Source organism: Bison bison, unplaced genomic scaffold (genome assembly GCF_000754665.1).
Source record: "Bison bison bison isolate TAMUID 2011002044 unplaced genomic scaffold, Bison_UMD1.0 scf7180017864251, whole genome shotgun sequence".
NCBI lineage: Eukaryota > Metazoa > Chordata > Mammalia > Artiodactyla > Bovidae > Bison > Bison bison.
This window is the reverse complement of record NW_011494823.1, coordinates 377,191-385,258: the sequence shown is the minus strand read 5'-3', so window position 1 is coordinate 385,258 and position 8,068 is coordinate 377,191.

Below are 8,068 nucleotides of genomic sequence, written 5' to 3'. Positions count from 1 at the left end.
TTAAGACCTTGACATTTGGGGAGTGATTTTCTAGACCAGTAGGAATTTGTCTGACATTTCCTCATGATTATGCATCGTTAGCAGGAATAGCCCAGAAGTGACCCTGTGGTTTTGTCATTGCGTCTTCAGATGGCGTGTGATTTTGACCGGTTCCTTTATTGATGAGGATAGAGGTGATATCTGCTAGTCTTCTCCACGGTGAAGTTACTCTTTTCTCTTTTGTGATTTCATAAATACTTTGAAACTGTGAAAATGTCTCATTTCTCATCAAGCTTTCGATTTATTCATTTGTTTATATCAGTGTGTACTTATGGTTTTCTGTTTTATTCACTGGGCTGTATTTAGTTTTGTGATCAAACTGTCCCTAGCTTGATCAGTCCCTTCAAGCTGGGTCATGTATCCTTTTGAAAAGTCCCCGTCATTCTTGGATACTTCCGTAATTTCTGGCACAACAAGATCTTCCAGGCACATCTTGTACTCTTCCTTCCCCTATCCTGTGATCAGGCATTCTCTGAGGAAATGCAAAACGGTGACATTCTAACTCAATTAGTCTTTCTTTGCTTATTAGCAAGGATTCCCTCATTCCAAACAAAATTAAAAAACTTCCTTTTCATCAAATACACAAGTTCATTTCTTTGAGGTAGTTTCAATAGCAAGTCAGGATAAATGTCTTTCCCTTTTCTTGTTAGCTTTCATAATAATAAGTTTATTTTCTAGCACCCTCCAAAGCTGATCAGTAAGACTTTTTGCTTCCAGTTTTATTGACATATAGCTGTTCTAAAGTTTAAGGTGTACAGCATAATGTTTTTATTTACATATAGCATAAAGTGATATTATAATAAGTTTAGTCAGTGTCCATTATGTCATATAGACATGAAATTAAAGAAACAGAAGGCAGTTTGCCATGAGAACTCAAGATTTACTCTAACTACTTTCACATATAACATACAGTGGTGTTAATTTCATTTACTGCATTGTACATTTCATCCCTCGTACTTATGTATCCCATAAGTGGAAGTGTGCACCTTTTGACTACCTTCATCCAATTCCTTCTCCCCCAATTTCCCACTTCCGGTTACCACAAGTCTGAATTCTTTTTCTAAGAGTTTGTTTAGTTTTGAAATATAATTGACCTACAACACTACATTAGGTCCTGTTACACAACATAGTGAGCCAACATTTCTATACATTTTAAACTGATCACCATGATAGGTCTATTATGATATGAACAAGTATTGTTATGAACTTGGTGACTTTTAAGTATTTCAATATATTTGTCATTATCGTTATGAAGTTCAGATGGTCCCGTATTTGGTCAGTGGGAGTCTGTCTTGGTTTGTTTTTCCATATGAATCTAATCATGAGGAAACAGGAGAAATCACAAGCAAACTGAATTCTTTCCCAATGAAAAAGTTCACTGGGAATTTTGTTTGGGATTGTACTGAATCTACAGGTCAGTTTGGAGAAAACTGACATCTTCAAGATAGCAAGTCTTTCCATTTATTAATGTGATATACATCTCTGTTTATTTGGTAAGTAACCTGTCTGCCAATGCAGGAGAGTTAAGAGACTCGGGTTTGATCCCTGGGTTGGGAAGATGCCCTGGAGAAGGATATGGCAACCCACTCCAGTACTGTTGCCTGGAGAATTCCATGGGCAGAGGAGCCTGGTGGGCTATAGTTCATGGGGTCACAAAACGACATGACTTAGCGACTAAACAGCAACAGCAACATCTTTCAATGAAGTTTTATTAATAGTCCTGTACATCTTTTGTTAGATTTATTCCAAGATATTGCACATTTTTATTAGTACAAATCATATTCTTTTTAAACTACATTTTCTAACAAAAAATGGAAAAATGGTAGTATATAAAAGTGCAATTGACTTTTGTGTATTGACTTAATCAGATGAATTGCTAAATTCTCTTAAGTCTGATAATTTGACTCTAGACTATTTTGCTTTTCTAGGTAGAAAGTCATATTAAATCATAACAGTTTTATTTCTTCCTTTTTGATCCTTAATTTTATTTCTCTTTTGTCTTATTGTGTTCTCTGGAACTCCTAGTGCAATGTTTAACAGAAATGGCAGTAAGTACTCTTCTTTCTCTTATTCCTATTTTTAAAAGAAGCACTTTTATTGCTTCAGAATTTAGTAAAATGCTTCCCATAGATTTTTTTGGGTAGATATCAGGTTTAGAAAATTTGTTTATATTACTAATTGTGAAGAGTTTTATTTAACTGCAAATGGATGTTGACTTTTATTTTTTCTATTACTTATTAAAAATAATTTTAATTTTCCCCTTTAATCTGTTGTTAAGAGCAATTCATTTATAGATTTTTCTAATGCTGAACACTGTAGTCAGAGAACATGGTTTATATGATTCTTTGGAGTTTGTTGATACTTGTTTAATAGCCTAGTGTATTGTCAGTAGGCAAAGGTGGTCTATGTGCTTTAAAACTGGGTTTATTGTACAGTTATTGGATACAGGATTCTAAATGCAAGCATTAGATCACTGAAGTCTTACTGATGATTTTTTTTATGTGATCTAACAAGTTCTGATAGATCTCCCCCTGTATATGTCTTTCTTAAAGCTGTGTTTTCATGTGTGTATGAATTAAACAGTTTTATATCTTTCTGGTTAATTGAAATATTAATTATTTCATGATGGCCCACTTTATCTCTCATAGTGTTTCTGTCTTCAAATCTGTTTAGTCTGATATTTATTTGGCTACAACAGATTTTTTTCTTTTTGGTTAATATTTGTTTCATCCTTTGAATTTTCTGTGTTCTTACAGCTATTTTTTTTTTTAAACTTTCTTTAACCATCTTCACTTTGCTATTGTGATTCAAGTTATTTCTACTGTATAGCACATAGTAGGTACTCAGGAAACCCGCCATTGTCAGCCTCGGGTGTCTTCGAAGCCTTCTAGGGGTAGGGGACTGGGAAGGGAAGTGAGGTCTCCTCTCACTATTACCCCTCAGTCTGGGGGGCCTACAGGACATGGTTTTTCCTGAGAAAAGCATGGCGTTTCCAGAAAGACCTGGCTGAGAAAACCCCACTAGTCTGAGGCCACATAACTGTTTCCTAGAAACTAGATGTGAGTGAAACTCTGCTGGTGCCCGAGTCACAGCATACGTTTCCTGTTTTTCATCCACGAGCTAATAAAGTTATTTCCTTCACATGCTGCACTGCTGAGCAGGAAGGCCCTGCTGCCTCAAGGCTGGAGGCCGGCCCTTATCCACCGTGCTCCAGGCGAGGGAGGAAGTGGCCTGGGCTCTCCTGCGGGAGGGGCTTCCGCCCAGGCAGGACGGCTGTCGACTCTCCTCCCCACACACTCGACCCCTCAGCTGCAAGGAGGCATCAGAGCCAGCTCCACCCTGACAGTCCCCAGGGCTCTGTCCCGGGGACTGGAGCCCTCCGTGGGTGTCCCAACCATCTATCTGGTTCTCTTGGAAGACCCCTCAATGTCTGAGCAGCACCTCAAATTTCACGTGTCCCACACAGATCCCTTGCCTCATGCATGTCCTTCCTTACTGTCCCCATCTCTGCAGTTCTCTCACCATCCACCGCCTGCTTAATCCAAATGAAGGGCATAACTGGACCCCCTGCCCAATCCGTGTAGCCTGTTAGCCAGATGACTTGATCTGAGCTCCCCGGCCCCAGCCTAGACTCCATGCCCAGCAGTGTGGAGAGGGCTTCTGGGGGGTCCCAAGGACAGGGATGGGATGGTGTCATCGCTTTGCCCCAGCACAGTGTGGCATTAGGGAGACTATTCCAGAAACTGTGTTGAACGGTGGAGTGAATGAATGAGTGAATGAATGGGCAGGGCCCTCTAGAGTCTTCTTCAGGATAACAGCCTGCTGGGCCACCTCTTCTAACCATCCTCCCTAGTTGTGGCTTCACCATTGCCCCCCGCTCCTTCTTCCAAACCTGCTCCACTTCTCTCCCACATGAGCAACCCTGCTGCAGACATAACTCTGGTCGCTCCTCCGGGGCAGGGCTCTGGGGGTGGTGTGGTCTTGCACAGTGTCCACTCTAGGTGCCAAGGATACTGCACTGGGTCCTTTGTTTCTGATTCACTCAGACATTTCTGGAGCCCAGAGTATGTGCCATCCACTTGGGATATGACATCACAGGGGTGAAAATTTCCTTCACCTGAGACTCACTCACCAGAGCGGGGAGTTGAGGACCCATAGCACCCAGTCACCAGTACATCCAGGTGAGCTGGGGCATCCGAAGTTGGGCTTGGTGGGTTCAGCCATGTGGTAACAGGGCAGGAAGCCTGTGAGGAGGTTGCTCAGGTGAAAACCTGGACAGCAGGCCAAGCTGCAGGGCTGAGCCCAGCTCCCAGGATATAGTGTCACAGAAGGATGGAGGGTGATGGCCCTGGGGGGCTGGGATCCACCACTGGTGACCCAAACAGACAGTGAGAAGGTCATGATTTAGGAGTCAGGCAGCCCCAACACACTGAGGAAGCCGCTCTCTGAGCCCCAGTTTCCTTTTCTGTAGCATAGATGTTAACAGCCCTTGTTTCACTAGAGGATGAAATGAAAGCACATTAGGCAGGCCCCTGGCACCTGTGAGGGGCTAAGCTGGGGACGTGGGAGGTGGGGAACTGTATCAGTCCTGCACAGGGGACAGGGACCAGAGCCGCTCAAAGCCCCTTGCTGTCTTCTGCTCAGGGCTGTCAAAGCTAAGACAGAGGATGAGGCTTAGGGTGAGGGGCAGTGGAGGGCAGAAAGATTTAGTTTTGAGTTAGGCGATGTATGCACATGAGTACGACTCTCACGGGCTTCAGGAGGAGCGGGAATCACCCTGAGGAAATGGAGGCTCGGAGTGGAGATGGCCTGCCCCAGGTGATGGGCACAGCTGGGCTCCAACCCCGGCGTGCAGGCTCCTGCTCAGTCAGGCCCCCTGTCTTGCTTGTGCTGAGTTTGGGGACCTTACCCCAGCCGTCACCTCCTTTCTCAGAGTCACGACTCTGGAGCCAGCTGATTGGTAGACCTACCGCTGCATTGTTGACCCTGATGGGCTCATCTTTTGTTTCCAGCCCAGCCTGGAAGCCTGCAGATGCCCAGTGGTCTCCATTCTGCTCCTGACTGGGCCCCTCCGTGTCTTGGACTGGCCTCCCTGCTGAGTTCTAGGGGGGTTGGGCCTCATCTGTGTGTCACTAGCACCCAGCCAGGACCCTGGCACGGCGCAGAAACCTAGAAAAGTTTTGCTGAAGAGGAAAGAAGTAGAGGGTAGCCTGGGTTACCAGAATGCTCTGAGTGGGTGAAATTACCCCACCCTGAAGAAGGGAAAGACTCCCAATTGTGGTTCCCCATGGTCCTAGGTACACAAATGTACTTAGGTGCATTTGGCCATTTGTTTCCAAATTGCAGTCAAATATACGTAATATACAGTTTACCATTTAACCCTTTTTAGCCACAACTCGGAGGTATTAAGCTGTTGTGCAACCACAGCCACCATCCAGCTCCTGGACTTTTGCGTCCAGGACTCTTGGCTGTCTTTTTCTTGTTTTTGGCTATGTGCTCCCGGGAGAGCAAGCGCCCTGCCTCAGAGCCTCAGCAAGCGCCCTTTACACACCAGGAAGCACGGCTGCCTCACAGCTTGTTGTGAGACTAAAGGAGGTGGGTGTGGGCCATGCTTCCCGGGTCAAGTGGGGTGCACCCGGGAGTGGCTGTTATCCTTCCCACGTTGGCACAGGCCAGCTCCTCAAGGGCACTTCCTTAAGGCCAAGGTTGCATGTAATGAGTACGATAATTGTGGCACTATCATGACAATGAGGCATGAAAGAGAGGACACTGGCCAAAGGGGAGCCGGGAGACCTAAAAATTCTCCGCTGTGGACTGTTTGTGGCCTCAGCCGTATCCCTGCCCCTCCTGGGCTTCTCTTTCTCCTTGTACACAGGGGCACACAGAGGGCGCTTTCTTATGGTACCGAAAGCTGCTTCTTCTCTGTCATCAACCTCAGGCCTCGCCTCACCTGGGCCAGGAGGCTGGGTGAGCAATTCCCTGTGCACACAGAGGGGAAGTCAGTGCCTCCCAAGGGCTCTCTGCTCCCTGCACATCTTGTGTGCTTGTCCACCAGACCACAGGCCCCTCGGGGACGGAGGCGCTGGCTTTCTCTCAGCCATCCGTTCATTCACTCACTCATTCACTTGTCTATTCACTTCTGTACTGTGTGAACTCTTGTCTGTGCCAGGCCCTGTGCTGGCTGCCTGTGTGGGCTCCTGGTCTGGTGAGAGGTCAGAGCCAGGCCCGGACAGGGTGGTACAGTGCTGGGCCTGCAGGGACAGAATGGTATTCCCGGCGCCCTGTGCCCGGCAGAGGGTGGGGTGGGAGCGGCCTGCGGTGCAGACGTGCTGGGGCAAGTGCCCGTCTCCTACAAGCTCTATCTCCTTATCTGTAAAGCAGCCGCCCCAGAAGGGGGTTGTGAGGAGCCAAGGATGCGGGTGTACGTGGCAAAGAAAGAGCACAGCTGCTCGGTGAACATGGTCTCGCGGGAGCAGAGTCCACGGTGGGGTGGCCCCACTCAGGAAATGCTGCTCCTATGTCTGTCCATCTGTCCCTTAGCCAAACCCTCCCAGCACCTGTTGGAACAGTGTATGGCAGACATCACACAATCTGGGCTGTCACTTCTGCAAGGTACTTCTTGAGAACGCTTAGAGATGCTTATCTTCACTGAGCTGGGGTTCTCAGAAGGGACCTGCTGCTGGTTGAGCATGAGACTTGGGTCCGCGACACAGCAGCGCAAGCCCCAGGCCCCGCCCTCCAGGTCCTCAGTCTTGTGGGGAGAAGTCAGGTGTGACACTGCAAGCGACCTGCTGCCGAGCGGGGTAGACCGTGGGACCCCAGGCCTGTGTTCCAGTGGGGGTGGGGCAGTGCCGAGCAGAGGGATAGACTCAATTCATGGACGGAGGATAGGATTGAAGCTGAGGTAAAGAACTGTTCGGGCGAGTTCTAGTGTTTAGTCTCAATAGCACCACCCACCCCCCAACACACAGTTTAGTTATTATACCCACAATCCCCATTTTACAGATGTGAAAGCTGAGGCTTAGTAAAGTTACTCCCTCTCCAAGGATCATGCTGTTGGCAGGTGGTGAGGCCTGGACTTGAATTCCATGCCACGCCCTGTTGCCTCACACAGTCTTTCTCTCTCTCCTTCTGGGGACCTGCCCTCCCCTCTGCCTCTTTCATGATCCCATACTCTGACCTCCTCCAGGTTTCACCTTAAAAACCACGGTGCCCAGAAGGCTCCATCTCATTTCCTGCTACAGGCTTCCAAGTACCTGGGTGCAATCCGCGAGAAAGCCGTAACTTTGTAATCCCTACTTCTCCCACAGCCCAGGCCTGGGACTGTCTTCCTAGCTCTGGGAAGGCCCAGGTACACAGGCTCCACCCTAGGGTGTGGGCATGGACAAAGCCTCTTTGTTCCATTGCCTGCCCCAAGGCTCCGCCTGAGCAGGAAGCTATGCCAACCCAGCGTGGGTTTGCTGGTGAGGCAGCGAGGGCCACAGATCCACAGATTCAGTCCCTGGGCTGTCATCTCCACCTGCATGTCAGTGTCAACTGCTGCTGCTGCTAAGTCGCTTCAGTCGTGTGCGACTCTGTGCGACCCCATAGACGGTAGCCCACCAGGCTCCGCCTCCCTGGGATTCTCCAGGCAAGAACAGTACAGTGGGTTGCCATTTCCTTCTCCAATGCATGAAAGTTAAAGGAGCTTATAAAAAAATTGCAAGGCAGGGCCCCACCCCAGACCCATTACACCAGAATCTCTGGGCGGTGCCTCAGTTCAGTTCAGTTCAGTCATTCAGTCGTGTCCGACTCTTTGCAACCCCATGAATTGCAGCATGCCAGGCCTCCCTTGTCCATCATCAACTACCGGAGTTCACTCAGACTCATGTCCATTGAGTCGGTGATGCCATCCAGCCATCTCATCCTCTGTCGTCCCCTTCTCCTCCTGCCCCCAATCCCTCCCAGCATCAGAGTCTTTTCCAATGAGTCAACTCTTCGCATCAGGTGGCCAAAGTAGTGGAGTTTCAGCTTTAGCATCAGTCCTTCC